This window comes from Grampus griseus (genome assembly GCF_964374135.1).
Source record: "Grampus griseus genome assembly, chromosome: 10".
NCBI classification, from domain to species: domain Eukaryota; kingdom Metazoa; phylum Chordata; class Mammalia; order Artiodactyla; family Delphinidae; genus Grampus; species Grampus griseus.
The window spans coordinates 12,696,449-12,710,940 of NC_139004.1; the positions used below are offsets into that span (position 1 = coordinate 12,696,449).

The window sequence follows — 14,492 nt, forward strand, 5'->3', positions numbered from 1 at the left end:
CTTCCTCTCTGTTTGAGTCCCTATTGATTCTGTAGTTGGGGAGGAATCAAAGTGCTATCCAAATACCAAACATCCCATATGGCGCTGTTACCACCGCCCTTACTACGGAGATGCTCGGCCTTCCTACCTAAGCTCGCAGGAGTCTGGCAGAACACGACGCACTCTTTTGCTGACCTATCTTTGCTGACACATTCATTGTCCTCTCTCCCTTTGTGAACTTATTAATTTTGTTGAAATAACATATGTACGTGCATAAACCCAAGTTTCATTTTCTTATGCGTCCTCGTAATCATTACGAGGAGAATAATTTATGGTCCACTAAAGAGGAATTCTTAAGCTAAACTGTCTTAATTGGGAATTCAGATGTTCCTTTTTTACTGAAAAGTACAGAGCTGTTCAAATTAGACTGGAACTTTGGGCCAAAATAAATGTACATACACAAGACTTGCAGAGTCTCCGGTGAAAAGCATTAGCTGAAGCCAGACAAGTCGCCGTGGGTTTGTCTCCTTGATGCCAAATCACGCTCTGACTTTTTCCTTCTACACTGCAGCAACCTTATGATGTGGTTCAAGGGTTGAGGGACTCGCCCTTGTGAAAGGAAGCTTATTTAGTAATGGGAGAACAAGATGAGCCTAGCAGGGCAGCTCATGTGTGGAGCTGGACCGTTAGCGATTCAGTGCAGCTCCAAGGGGCCAGGAAGCTGGCCTTATCCAAGGTCCTTGCTGTATCTCAGGAGTCAGGCAGCCGGGGGTGGGGATGAGGCTCTGTTCTCACATAAGGGCTGCTCCAAGGGACCCACTGGTCAGTGTCATAGACAGTTTTGACTTCATAGCTCTGTGGTGAATGGGTCTCTGACTTGCAGACTTCAGTCAGCCAGTTTCTCCAGAACTGGGATTACTCCATTAATTCTAATAAAAGCCATTCAGAAATATATTATACCTTTTTTGGATCCCAGAGGAGGATGAAACAAAGGAGGAGGAAGGGAAAAAAACAGTTTTACAAGAATGGGATTGTACCATGGTTAGTGTCATACTTTGCTTTTTTTACTTTGATCGTGACCATCTTCTCATAGCATTAAATACTCTTTTGGAATAGGACTTTTAAATGATCTCACATATAGTTCCTTGTAAAAACACCCTATGAGATGGGTACTAGTATTATCTAAATTTTATAAACTTAGACTTTGAGCTGTATAGTAACTTGCCCAAGGTCATACTTCAAGAAAAGAGCAGAGCTGGAGTTTGAGCCGAGGCAGTCTGGAACCTGCTGTCTTATCGACTGTGATCCACAGCCCCTGAATCATACGGTACGACCATAATTATATTTCATCCTACTCCCAATGTTCGATGGGTATATGTGTATGTATACAGACACACATGTGTATATAGTGTTATACATACACACATATGTATGTGTATGCATACACACACACATATACACACACCTGCATACGTACATATATATATACACACACATACATGTATATTAACTTCAGATCCATGTTTAATGATGGCTGCTTTTTATTAAATACCTTTTCATTCTTATTAAATAATAAAAAATTATGTTTTCCATTGAAAAAGTATGTGATCTCATGGTTGTCTAGGACCCCATGCTTCTTGATTTAGTATTATTTCTCAAATGTTAACTATTGGTAAGTTTCAAGCATGCTACTGTCCACAGAAGAAAGGTTCTTCAAAATAGTATTATTTAAAATAAATGCCCCCTCCCTCACAACCACCACACCCAAAAAAGGGACACATAGAGGCACCATTTCTCAGAATCAACTGGCAAAGACTCTTTGTTTTCAAAATTCTCAGCACTGGCAAAACTATATGGAAGTAGGTCTCTCATATACTGCGCCTCTGGAAATATAAACTGGTCTGACTTTATGGGAAAGTAATTTGGCAACAAGTCTTTGTTGTAATTTGTAATTTGGCAAGAGTCTTAAAACTTGAAAACTCTTAAATTTAGCAATTTACTGCTAAGGAAGTATCCCAAGGAAACCATTAATAATGGCAACTAACATGAAGCCATAAGAACATTCTTGGTAGCATAAAAGCAAAAAAAAAAAAAAAATTAGAAACATCTTAAATGTCCAACTAGAGAAGATCAATTAAATGTATTTTAGGATATGTATTCAGTGGTATGCTATATATTTGTAGATAAATAACTTGTAATGAAAAGATGTTCATTATTGCATTGCTGAGAGGAAGAAAAAGGTTAGGTGATAGCATATGTTGCACTGTTCACCACTACCATCTGAGGGTAGTCTCTCTAGCTGAATTTATAAACACAATGATCAGAGTTATCCCTTTCTTATTAATGCCTTTTCATCATCCAAGTCAGTGAGCTCAAAATGAATAGAAGTTAATTTCTTTCCCACAAAAAAGCAAGGGTTCCATTTTTACAGAGATGGAGAGAATAAACAGATGGAAGACACGTGAATCTACAGATGTATGTTTATGTTGTCCGTGTGTGTGCGTGTGTGTGTGTGAATAGACATGTAAACATCCCCACCACTATCTTAGAGATTTTACAATCAAATGATAGTTATTTTCGGTTAAAGATTTCGGAGATATTTACCTGTACCATGTGCTTTCATCACAATGGAGAATCATAAGCAGTCAGCTCCTTCCCAGCAGATCTTTTCACACAGATTTTGCTTGAGCAGAAGGGGAGACAGTAGAGAAACTCAATACAAAAAGCCTAGACCTGTAATTACAAAAACAATATTCCCACTGAGTTAGGCAGTTTTCTGTGGTCTTCATTCACATTAGCTGAATTCTCAGAGAAGAAAAACATATTTGCATAATCTCTCTCCCTCCCTATCTCTCTCTCTCTCTCACACATGTACACACACACACACACACACACACACACACACCACACACACAGAGATAACACACGCGAGACAATTCAGAATACCAAAAACTCAGCATGCAGACACACAGCAGGTCCTCACCTCTGAGGATGAGAGGGCTCTGCCTGCCAGGGGGTTGCTTCCCAGCCCATCTCCTGACCTTAGGAATAACACCATCAAAATAACCCTATTCCTTCCCCTCTTTCTCTAATTGATCCCAAAACTTCTGAGAAATGAAAAACAGTTAGTTCTTCCCCAGAAAATGTCAGAAACCTTACTGAATCTGACGCTTTCTAAGATTCTTTCTAGCCACAAAGGTAAGCAAGTTCGGTACATGTATTTACCATAACAGCCTGACTTTCACTTTATATTTTTTTTAATTTTATTAATTAATTTATTTATTTGGGGCTGTGTTGGGTCTTCGTTTCTGTGCGAGGGCTTTCTCCAGTTGCAGCAAGCGGGGGCCACTCTTCATCGCGACGCACGGGCCTCTCACTATCACGGCCTCTCTTGCTGTGGAGCACAGGCTCCGGACGTGCAGGCTCAGTAGTTGCGGCTCACGGGCCTAGTTGCTCCGCGGCATGTGGGATCTTCCCAGACCAGGGCTCGAACCCGTGTCCCCTGCATTAGCAGGCAGATTCTCAATCACTGCGCCACCAGGGAAGGCCTTGACTTTCACTTTAGAAACTGTGCGTGCCCCTCTGTTGATGACTCCGGTGAAGCACAGTATCACTGATACGCAAAGTCATCACGGACATTTACTGAACACTGACTATGTCCCTGGCCCTGTGCGAATGCTTTACATACAACACTCCCCTCCACCGCACCCTGTGAGGTAGCTAGTAATCATTATTATCTCTCTTATTGACAAGAAAACTGGGCATTTGTAGGGCTAGCAGATGTTAAAGGCAGTATTTAAGCCATTATCTTTCACGCAATCTATGCTCATAATTTCAGTGCTTTATCACATCTCCAAAATTGATCTGATTATCAGCACTCTTGTACTTATTATAAAAAAGTTAAATATTAATTCAATGTCACCTTATTTTTCCCCAGAGTCAATATGTCACCTACCTCTTAGCATTACTAACTCTTTTTGAATTTGATTGTCCTTTGATTTTAGTTTCCAAGCTAAACTGAAATCAACATGATCATATGTCCATCAGGAGTAAATTTATAGTTATTTCAGTAAATTTAAAATGTCGATTAATCCCAAATCCAGATGCCAAAACACTAAGGAAATACCTAAAGTCGAAGTCCTACCCAAATGGCTAAATTTCATTAGAAAGAAAGCAGATAATAAAATCAAGAGCCATATGTGAATCCTTACTTTAAAATACGGAAGTAAAGAGAGGAATTTCTATATATTATGTCCATGGAATAAAAAAAAACACTTAAACATTTTAACCTATTTACAAACTCTACCTACTATAGGTCTTAGGATGACTGCGCACAAAATAGACATGAGCGTATCAAGAAATCAACAGTTATTTATGGGTCACATATTAACTTCCCTTTTGTACCTGTGTGCGGATGCCATTATTTGTTTGCACTATTCTGGTTACGCCTCTGTGCCTCTGAGCCTGCCACTCCCTCTCATTAGCATGCCTTTCCCCTCCTTGCCAACTAGAAAATGCCTACTCATTCTTCAAGGCCAACCTCCAATCTCAATTCCTTTTGATGTCTTTCTCCACCTCTCCTGAGGTTTTCCGGGAATCCAAGCAGAGGGGGTTCTGCCCCCTCCTATGTTTCCCTAGCTCAGCAGTGGCACCGACATCACCCTGACATTGTCCTTTCCAAACTATGCCCCATTCCCAACCATCCAGTCACTGAGTCTGCCACCAGCACACACCCTTCCCCTTCTCTCCCGACCACCACCTCCGCTCCAGGCTGCCCTCCCATTTAGTCTCCCTGCTTCCCTCCCTGCCACCCTACAGCCCCTTCTCCTACAGCCCATCCTCAGCACCCGCCCAAAGCACTGCAGCGGCTTTCCACAGAGCTTGGATTCTGACCATGGCTCCCAGGGCCCAGTGTGATCCAGCCCTTGAATTCTTTTCCAGCCTGCATGCAGCTCTTCTGCCTTACTTTTCATTCCTGAAAAGTACCTAGCTCTTCTAGGCCTCAGACCCTTTGCACATGATCTCCTCCTTGCTGAGACGTCTCCCCGAATCACCCACCTTCTTCATCAAATGACCTTGTACTCTTTCCTCCTTCAGCTCAGTCCTCTTCTCCTCAAGGGAGCCTTTCCTGATCTCGGCCAGGTCACTACCCCCTACTACATGCTTTTACAGAATCACTCTCTTCCTTGTTACACGGGTCACCTTTGTAATTTTACTTTTTTTTTTTTTTGCTAAATTCACCAATGAATGCTTGTTTCCCCCACTAATTAGTAAGTTCCAGGAAGGCAGAACTGTGTCAAATTCTTGCTCATGCTTTTATCCTCATTGTTCAACACAATGCTAGGCATGTTATAGGCACTCACTAAAAATCTGTTGAATGAATAAATGAGAAGAGGAGGGAGGGGGGGAGAAGGACATCCCTTATCATAATTTAATGAGTGTTTGTTGAATCAATCTGCTGATGGCTTTTCAACACACAGAGCACAAGGTCCGCCCTCCTTAGAACAGCAGGCCAGCCTCCTTGTGATCTGACCTCAGCCACGATGGCCCTCCTCCAGCTGCACTTGACACTCAGCCCCTCTGAATCCCTGTAGCTGCCTGACCAAGCCTGCCTGGCTCCGGCTCCTGCCCCTGCCCACACCCTGGTCTATTCTTTTCCCTCTGCGCTTTTCTCTCTGATGATCTTTTCAAACTCAGACTCACTCTTCAAGTTTCAGAGCTAGGGCTGATTGTCTGTGAAGACTTCTCTTAAACCTTCTGGGGAGCTGAGGTCCCCTTCTCCCATTTTCCTACAATACCCTGTACCTACTCCTATTAAAGCAATTATCATATTTTCTTATACTTGTGTCTTAGGCCAAGTTCATCTCTCCCAGTACATTGCTAAGTCCCTTAAAGGCAAGGGGGGGGGGGTACTGCCTCATCCCACTCTCCCCAGAGTTTAGCATAGCAGCCTGGCACATAAATAGTCAGTAAATAAATATTTGTTGAATGAACAAAAGAAAGTTTATAGATATATGAAATATGTGTAAAGCTCCAGAGTTGCATATTTAAAATATCAATACATTATTAATATAGTATATTTAAATTATTATTAAATGTTGTGAGGCATAATGGTTACAAATTCATCTGTAAAATGGGCATAATAACACCCACCTCACACAGTAGTTGGGAAAATTAAATAATATATATGTATATATATTACCATATGTATATAATAATATATAAGCATATATATGTAAAATATTTATATTCAAATAATATATAAGTATATATATTATCATACATATAATAATATATATAAGTATATATATTACATATATATATAAAATTATATATAAGTAAAAAAATAATTTTTTTTTTTTTTTTTTTGGCTGCACGGCATGCGAGATCTTAGTTCCCCAACCAGGGATCAAACCCGTGCCCCCTGCAGTGGAAGCGCCGAGTCTTAACCACTGGACCGCCAGGGAAGTCTCCATAAGTAAAATATTTAGTACAGAGTTCAGCATACTGGAAGCACTCTATAAACATTATCATTAGGGCAACCAAGGTGAATTTATAATTCATGCTTCAAATTTAACAGTTTTATTTGCCAACATTTTTTCCTATTAAAACATTAATTAGCATTAGCATCTCTGTAAGGCCACAGAAAGGTGATCAGAGAGGTCCTCAGCAAACTAAGGATAAAGGAGAGTTTTATTCACTACAGCTGAAGGGCAAGTTATTGTTTCAATAATCTGCAATGTATGTGTAAAGACACAGACACTTCAACACGAAAGAAGCATTTCTGTCCAAAAATTATCTATAAAATCTAAACGATAGAAACAACAAATATTATCATTCAAACGCTATAAACGTTTAGCTGAAATAATTAGAAACGCTTACTGTGAATTATTTCTTTTGCTAAAAAAACAAGATAGGGATACATATTCATCCATGTCTTTTAACTACTGGACAGACTTTATAAATATTACGTATTTGTCTAATGAATATGCCATAAAAACGTTTGAATTAACAGCCAACACATTCCACGTGTTGTCTATTAGATGCTATTCTGATTTAGAATTGCTAAAATTTAACAGACTCTGCAAAGAGGGGGAAAGAAGCAAAATAATTCTGCAACAGGTTTTTTAGGAAAAATAATGTAAGAATGAACTGTTTACAAATGCTACCAATACACAGCTGAGCAGAATATACTGGCAATAGTTTATTCTGCAAAGCAAACTTATAATTTAGTCTTATATTGCTCTTTCTGTTGCACACTTGCTGAATTTAAATAACAAATACTGAACTATTTTATATATACTGTGTGCTACTGAAATATAAAGTACTATCATTATTGCATTTTGAGATTTCTATTCTCAATTCATCTTTATCTCTGTGATAAATGACAAAACCCAAAGCAAGTTAGATTTCTAATTGGGGCTTGACCATTTTCTGAGAAGTAATAGAGTTACGAAGGGGAAATATAGAAATGCTAACTTCTTTTTTTAATTGAAGTATAATGGATTTACAATGTTGTGTTAGTTTCAGGTATACAGAAAAGTGATTCATCTATACGTATACATATATGTGTGTGTGTGTATATATATACTCTTTTTCAGATTCTTTTCCATTATAGGTTATTACAAGATATTAAATATAGTTCCCTGGGCTATACAGTAGGTCCTTGTTGTTTATCTATTTTATATATAGTAGTGTGTATCTGTTAACCCCAAACTTCTAATTTGTCTAAATTTATCTAAACTCTAAATTATCTAAATTTACTTAAATGCTAAATTCTTAACTGTTTTACCAGTAGGATACTAAACTACTTTTAAACTGAATTATAATTCTATTCACTGGGCACAACTATTAACCAGTTTAACATAATGCAAATCTATTGTGCTTTGCAACATAATTAAGATGAAAAGGTAGGACAAACAAATTTAGCAAAAAAAAAAAAAAAAGTTTTAATTTACTTAGATAATATTTCTCTGAATTTCCTATTAATTTCATTATCATGATACTTGTGTTTGTGTCATAAAATCTGGTGAAATCTTAGAAATTTACAAGGCAAAATTCCTCTTTATTTATGCTGGTCCCTCAATAGGGAATGCCCTTCTTACCAATTCAAATGTTACTCTTCCTTTAAGATTCAGCTCAGATGTCACGTCCTCTGTGACATGCTTCCACATATACTGTTATTTGTTCTGTCATGTAATGAATGAGCCATTTCCCTCTCTACACTGTGAGATCCTAAGAGTCATTATCAGGTCTCTGCATTTTTCATAACAAACTGCACATTCCTTTGCACATTAATATTCTCAGTAAAGACTGGTTCAATGTGTCAACGAACACACACATTTTGATACCCTTAAGACTATGGTGAAAATGTCACTGCTTGTGATCTAAAGTTAAAGGTTAAAGAAAAAAAATCCATTTTTAGTGAAATGAAACTCTTAGCATTTTCACTTCCAGATGCATCAGCATTGCATAAAAGATGCTAAAACTATTTTAGAAAACAGACATTCTGCACATTTTCCTCTTGGAGAATTAGTCTGAAAAATACCAAGCCACACAGGGGCCTCTGGGTGTTCTCAGGACAAACGTGCAGTTGGGTATTGATTCCACACACTCCTTCAATGGAAATCCAGAGGAAGATTCAAGCTCCACCACACGGGCATGCCACACATTACTCTATGCAGTTGCTCAAGAGTAAGCTGAGGACCCCCTGGAGACGTCTGCCCTTGCCTTCCAAGACTGGCCAGCACTTTAGTGATGATGCATCTGAGCAGGAGAGAACTTTGGTACCCAGAGGAGCACCACACCAGTCCTGGCATATGTTTTCCACTTTCATTGTCATTCTTATTCCCACATGGACCAATCTCTCACATATAGCCTTTTAATTTTTCAAGATTAAGCCTCTGTGATAATTTGCCTGGCTGCATCACCTATGACATCATTATACACATGCCAAATCCCTCCTCACTCAAGGCCACGTTCTGCTCAGAAAAGAACAGTGGGCAGCAAAAGAACAAGTTTCTCCTAATAAGCTATCCAAGCTGATTGTCCACATTCGGAACTATTCATCACCATTGGGACAATAAATATGGAGTTTCCAGAAGGTCACGCCAAGCCTTATTTAATGGGCTCTCTTTTCTCCATGACCCAAGATTCTCTAGGCGTTCTGTAGGAACAGGAGTAGAGGGCTTCTGTGTCTCCTATCTCATCCCACTTCGGGGATACTGTCAGCTTCACCCTATATCCTCAGCCACCCAAAGGACCCCAAGGATTTCCCTGTCATACCACATCTTTTAAACACTCAGGTGTAATGTCAAGACACTGGAGACTATGAAAAGGGACTATAGGGACTTCCCTCGTGGTGCACTGGTTAAGAATCCACCTGCCAATGCAGGGGACACGGGTTCGAGCCCTGTTCCAGGAAGATCCCACATGCCGCAGAGCAACTAAGCCCATGCACCACAACTACTGAACCTGCGCTTTAGAGACCGCGAGCCAGAACTTCTGAGCCCGCACTCCACAACTACTGAAGCCCGCGCGTGAAAAGCCCAGGCTCCACAACAAGAGTTGTGAGAAGCCCACAGTGAGAAGCCCGTGCACCACAACAAAGAGTAGCATTTGCTCAGCACAACTAGAGAAAGCCCGTGCACAGCAATGAAGACCCAACACAGCCAAAAAATAAATTAATTAATTAAATTACTTTAAAAAAAAGGGACTATGATAGGAAATAGGTAGAATATGGGAACAACAAGGGGAAATTCTGGTTTATGCTATCACCTTAAAATATTTGTATTTTACAAATGTAATAATGTTCAACATGATAACTATGCCTGATGACTATATGATACAGATGAAAGTTATTAAGAGAGTAAATCCTAAGAGTTTTCATCACAAGGAAAAATTAATTCTTTCTTTTTCTTTTTTGTATGTATACGAGATGATGAATGTTAACTAAACATTGTGGTAATAATTTCACAATACACGTGAAGTCAAATCATTATGCTGTACACCCTAAACTTCCGTAGAGCTGAATGTACCTCAATAAAGCTAGAAAAAATTTTTTAATCCAAAAAAAATTTTTGCATTATGCAAAATTTGAAATCTACAAAAGGATGCACACAACATGTATATAATCTATGACGCACAGCAATAAAATGAAAACCCATAAACGTACCATCTCATTTAAGACATTACCAATAACGATGCATATACCTATCTGCTACTTCCCTAAGCTCTCCCCGACCTCTTCTCCAGAGGTAACCACAGTCCTGAACTTTGTATCATACCGTAAAATATATCATTTAATTTTGCTTGATTCTAAACTTTATAAATAATTCTATCTTATTATATATAGACTTCTGTGGTTAGTTTTTTTGCACCCAATGTTGCTTCTAAGATTTAACTATGCTGTTGGTAGCAGCTGTGGATCGTCCATTTTCACTGCTGTATAATATCCCTTGTGTGAATGTTTCAGTGTTCTACTAATGGATTTTTAAAATTTTTAGTTTCTAGTGTTCATTTTATTTAATTATTTTACTAGAAACAATGCTGTTTCCAGTAGAAACAATACACATACGCAAAGTTTCTCTGGGGTACTGCCTAGGAATGGATTGATTGGATCATGGTATATGAATATTCACTCTTACACAATGCTGCCATATTGTTTTCCAAAATGGCTATGCCAATCTACACTCCTACCAGTAGTATACACCCTATCATTTTTTAAACTGTGAAAACATTTTAAAATCAAGGAGAGCTATGTGATCTAAAGCTGGTGCTCTTATTTTATTGGCCCAAGTTATGAATGTTCATAAAGAAATAAACATCGTATACCTCTCTCTCACGCTGGTGAGTTTATATTTTGTTCCTCACTAAACATAGCAAATGAGAACTACTTCCTAAGATATGTTTATTTTTCCACCTTTAAATGGGGCATTAACTAGCCACTTAGACTAGACTGAGGATAAATGATTTGAAGGCTCCACTTGGCTTTATTTCCCAATCATTCAATTCTTAAGCAAGGTGGCTACCAAAGGTGTCAAAGAATGATCTAGAATACTAAGGGTCCCAGGGACCAAAACTGCCCACTTGGAACAGGAAGTCATGTACAAACTTAAACTACACAAAAGTATGGCAAATTGAGATAATTCTTTAATTTCCTTCAATATTAAGAGAGAAACAGAGGACCTGTATTCAGAAAATTATAAAACACTGATGAAAGAAAACAAAGATAACATAAACAGATGAAGAGATATACCATGCTTCTGGATTGGAAGAATCAATATTGTGAAAATTACTATACTACCCAAAGCAATCTACAGGTTCAGTGCAATCCCTATCAAATAACCAATGGCATTTTTCACAGAACTAGAAAAAGAAATTTTACAATTTCTATAGAAACACAAAAACCCCAATTAGCAAAAGCAATCTTGGGAAAGAAAAACAGCTAGAAGAATCAGGCTCCATGACTTCAGACTATACTACAAAACTACAGTAATCAAGATAGTATGCTGCTGGCACAAAAACAGAAATACAGATCAATGGAACAAGATAGAAAGCCCAGAAATAAACCCGTGCGCGCATATAGTCACTTTATCTTTGACAAAGAAGGCAAGAATATACAATGGAGAAAAGACAGCCTCTTCAATAAGTGGTGCTGGGAAAAATGGACAGCTACATTCAAAAGAATGAAATTAGAACACACCCTAACAGCATACACAAAAATAAACTCAAAACGGATTAAAGACCTAAATTTAAGACCGGATACTATAAAACCCTTAGAGGAAAACATAGGCAGAACACTCTGTGACATAAATCACAGCAAGATCCTTTTTGACCCACCTCCTAGAGTAAGGGAAATAAAAACAAAAATAAACAAATGGGACCTAATGAAACTGCAAAGCTTTTACACAGCAAAGGAAACCATAAATAAGACGAAAAGACAACCCTCAGAATGGGAGAAAATATTTGCAAATGCTGCAACTGACAAAGGATTAATCTCAAAATATACAAGCAGCTCATGCAGCTCAATATCACAAAAACAAACAACCCAATCCAAAAATGGGCAGAAGACCTAAACAGACATTTCTCCAAAGAAGATATACAGATGGCCAACAAATGCATGAAAAGATGCTCAGCTGAAAAGATGCTCAACATCATTAATCATTACAGAAATGAAAATCAAAACTACAATGAGGTATCACCTCACACCGGTCAGCAGGGCCATCATCAAAAAATCTACAAACAATAAATGCTGGAGAGAGTGTGGAGAAAAGGGAACCCTCCTACACTGTTGGTGGGAATGTAAATTGATACAGCCACTATGGAGAACAGTATGGAGGTTCCTTAAAAAACTAAAAATAGAACTACCGTATGACTCAGCAATCCCACTACTGGGCATATACCCTGAGAAAAACAGAATTCAAAAAGAGTCATGTACCACAATGTTCACTGCAGCACTATTTATAATAGCCAGGACATGGAAGCAACCTAAGTGTCCATTGACAGATGAATGGATAAAGAAGATGTGGCACATATATACAATGGAATATTACTCAGCCATAAAAAGGAACGGAATTGGGTTATTTGTAGTGAGGTGGATGGACCTAGAATCTGTCATACAGAGTGAAGTAAGTCAGAAAGAGAAAAACGAATACTGTATGCTAACGCATATATATGGAATTTTAAAAAGTGGTACTGATGAACCTAGTGGGCAGAACAGGAATAAAGATGCAGACGTAGAGAACAGACTTGAGAGCACAGGAAGCGGGTAGGGGAAGCTGGGATAAAGTGAGAGAGTAGAATTGATGTATATACACTACCAAGTGTAAAAAGGATGGCTAATGGGAAGCAGCCACATAGCACAGGGAAATCAGCTCGGTGCTTTGTGACCACTTAGAGGGATGGGATAGGGAGGATGGGAGGGAGATACAAGAGGAAGGGGATATGGGGATATATGTATACATATAGCTGATTCACTTTGTTGTACACTGGAAACTAACACAACGTTGTAAAGCATTTAGACTCCAATAAAGACGTGGAAGAAAAATAAAAAGAGAGAAACAGAGGGATAAATAACTGAAGTAGATGAAGAAAAGCCTTATGAGCTTTTATTTTAAAACAGCAAAAAATTTTTTAAAACCTTTGTAATTAGGTTTTTCCAGGCTTAGGTTTAAGGAAAAGGCTTCTTCCTTCCCAAAAGATCAAGGTCAAAGCTGGAGGCTACTCTACTGCAAGTGTGAGGTCCAAATCATCCAGTTCTACATCTTTCCCCCAGGTATCTACAGACCTGGCTGGGTCTCAGTGTAGATTTAGCAAATAAAGGGCATGAGGAGGGGCAAAGAATACAATGAACAGAACCACTTCCTGGTACAATGGTAACAACGGCAGGACAGCACCATAGCAGACCCTGAAGTTATTTGGGAGAGTAACTATAACTAGTCTGCCTTCTTTGACTAATAGGAACAGAGACCAGGGCAACGGTCTGTGAAACCTGGTCAGCTTCACCCAATACTGTTGTCAACAGTTTCAACTTTCTTCCCCACAGCCATTTATTATTGGTAGTAACCACTCTCCGAATTTTAAATTATCTTGACCATGTTTTCGCATCCCTTCTCCATTCTGGTCTCTTTCTTACTGGTTAACCCCGACAAGCAGACAGATCTGTGAAAAGCAGACAGTGAGGGGAGAAGGTAGAGTTGGGCACCTTCACCTATACAATGGGTGTCTCTGAACATCTAGATGTGATAAAAAGTCAAACAAACAAGCAAATGGTATTAATGCCTTAAGTCACCTATTTGAGATTTTTTGGTGTCTATCAGTGAGGTATTATGCTTCTTATTAGACTCCCACACTGCTTTAATTAAGCAGGGCCAAGGGGCCTTATTTTTTTTGTTGTTTTGCGGTACGCGGGCCTCTCACTGTTGTGGCCTCTCCCGTTGCGGAGCACAGGCTCCGGACGCACAGCCTCAGCGGCCATGGCTCACGGGCCCAGCCTCCCCGCGGCATGTGGGATCCTCCCGGACTGGGGCACGAACCTGTGTCCCCTGCATCGGCAGGCGGACTCTCAACCACTGTGCCACCAGGGAAGCCCCCAAGGGGCCTTATTTTAATCATACTGGTCATACCCTCTCTGTTCCGGCCAGAGAGCTGGAACCTAGTCAGGCAGTGTTAAGAGAACAGCCTTTCCTTCTTGATCAGCCTTTCCTTCCTTCCGCTCCCACTGACTTTCTACTAAGAGCATACGGTGAACAAAATTTTGATATTTAGTATCTGGTGCTGGATGCCCACAAATAGGATGAGGAAAAAAAAAATGTGTCTGTAACCTCAGGTGAAATTCCAGATTATGAGACAGCTTTCAAGATTGGCAAAAACACTAAAATCAGGGACTTCCCTGGCGGTCCAGTGGTTAAGACTTCACCTTCCAATGCAGGGGGTGTGGGCTCCATCCCTGGTGGGGAGCTAAGATCCTACGTGCCTCGTGGCCAAAAAACCAAAACATAAAACAGAAGTAA

The 14,492-nt window shown here is 39.3% G+C and overlaps 1 protein-coding gene across 6 annotated transcripts in view; it reads right to left on the minus strand.

Moving 5' to 3' along the window:
- The window catches only part of ATXN1 (ataxin 1), a 396,205-nt gene that overhangs the window by 241,979 nt on the left and 139,734 nt on the right, over nucleotides 1-14,492 (minus strand). For all 6 annotated transcript variants that reach the window (XM_082664147.1, XM_082664148.1, XM_082664146.1 and 3 more), the window contains one exon: nucleotides 2,584-2,712. The gene's annotated coding sequence lies outside the window, so the exon portion shown is untranslated. The remainder of the gene's footprint in view (nucleotides 1-2,583; nucleotides 2,713-14,492) is intronic.